Source organism: Hoplias malabaricus, chromosome 11 (genome assembly GCF_029633855.1).
Source record: "Hoplias malabaricus isolate fHopMal1 chromosome 11, fHopMal1.hap1, whole genome shotgun sequence".
Taxonomy (NCBI): Eukaryota; Metazoa; Chordata; class Actinopteri; order Characiformes; family Erythrinidae; genus Hoplias; species Hoplias malabaricus.
Window position 1 is genome coordinate 6,528,276 of NC_089810.1, and position 2,111 is coordinate 6,530,386.

Sequence of the window (2,111 nt, forward strand, 5' to 3'; positions counted from 1 at the left end):
TGGGTTACACTGATGGTCATTTGCTGCAGATGGAACTGATGCTACATTCGGGATTGGCATTAACTGCATAAAAGTAAAGACAGGGAATTTAAACAGCGAATAAACACTTACACACGAGTTACACTTCAGCCGAGTACAGGCTACAGCCATCATTTTCTCCCCAAACACTCCTTTCCACCTCAAAAGATGCTGAGCTTCTGAACATAAACAAACCAGAGAGAACTGCAGTTCCCCACAATGGCACTATACCTTTAAGTGAGACGTCAAGTCAAGTTTAAAAAGTAAAAAAACATTTTATCTCCAAGTGTTTTGAGTAACAAGGTGAGGGAAGTGTCCATGCGGCGACAGTGTGTTTCCCTCCACTCCACTCCGTCTGTGTTCACACACACTGCACTACTGACCTCCTTTTAAACCAGTTTAGACCTTTACATTCAGTGTCCTTCACCCAGTACCAGCAGTGTCTCCATTCACTCTAATGTGACATCATTTACAGCATGTGAACACACACACACACACACACACACACACACACACACATCAGAGAGAGAGAGAGAGAGAGAGAGAGAGAGAGAGTCGCAAAATGAAAAAAAATGTTGAACTGCATATTTAGTCTGAATGTGTTTGAGTGTGTGTGTGTGTGTGCCTATATGTGTGTGGTCTTGATATATATCACATTGTGGGGACCAAACCTGTTTCCACACTCACATTTCAGGGGCTTTCCTTCTTCATTGGAACAGAAACCATGTTCCCGTTATCCACAGCATCACAATATGGCGAGTGTGTTTGTTATTTATTGTAAGGTTTAGGGTTAGGACTGGGGCCTGGGGATTAGGGTAAAGTTATGATTAAGGTCTGAATAACTCTCAGTAAAATTAGCGGATGTCTTTGTAATGAACCCTGAAACTATGGAGACAAGATCGAGTGTGTGTGTGTGTGTGTGTGTGTGTGTGTGTGTGTGTGTGTGTGGTGCTAGGATCCTCCCTGTGCAGAAGCGGGACTGCAAGCTCTATCATTAGATCGGATGGCAAGTCTTTATACAACGTGTTTTGCATAATTACATACCAAAGCCAGAATAGCCACCCTCAAATTTTATGGGTCACAAAGCATCCACAATTGCCACATTATTGCCCACCGAAGTCCGGCCCGAGCAATGACAAGGAACGAACGGACCGCACAAAAAAAATCTCATCTGCCTAATCTCAGCCCGGGAGATTGGGTCCTCGCTCTAATAATAATGATAAAAAAAGTAAAGGAGATTATTTCCAAACTGACAACTTGTTTACACAGAGCTGGAGAGTTCAGAGGACTGGCCACGACTTGAGGGAGTGTGATTAGGGAGCGCGCGCACGCTCAGTCCAGCAGTGTGAGGAGAAAGCAGAGCTGAGGAGAGCAGATTAAACCCCCCCCCCCCCCCCCAGCCCCAAGCCACCTTTGTGTTAACGCCATTAAGATATTCGACCATAACACACACACACACACACACACACACACACAGAGTGTGCGCTCTCAGCAACGCAGCAATAACCTCATTCTCTCTCTCTCTCTCTCTCTCTCTCTCTCTCTCTCTCTCTCTCTCTGTTATATTCCTGCAACAGCTACCTGCACCACTCTCCTCCCTCCATCCCTCCATCCTCCCTCCATCAGAACAGACGAGTGGAAGAATAAAAAAAATGCTCAGAAGGGAAATGTGCAGAGTCCAGGCGCAGAGAGTGCTCCTCCTCATCAGGACAGCACCCTTAAACCACACACACACACACACACACACACACACACACACACACACACACACACACACACTGCAGGTGTATCCCCATCATTCACGCGCGCGGAATCAGAAACGAATATAAAAATGATTTAAAAACAATAAGCACCGAGTGAGCGTTCAGCGCGCGACACAAAACATCACGAACCTCGCGCCTCCGCGAGCAACTAAACCCGAGACAAAGCAGAGGAGAGAGAGAGAGAGAGAGAGAGTAAAGGAATTAAAATAAAAGGCCGGAAATGAAAAGAGAAAAGAAAAATAAACAGAAAGACAGCGGTGAGTCGTGTTTACAGTTTTTAGAGCGAACTGAAATAAAGAAGACGCGCTGACCGTTATTTTTGCTCATATT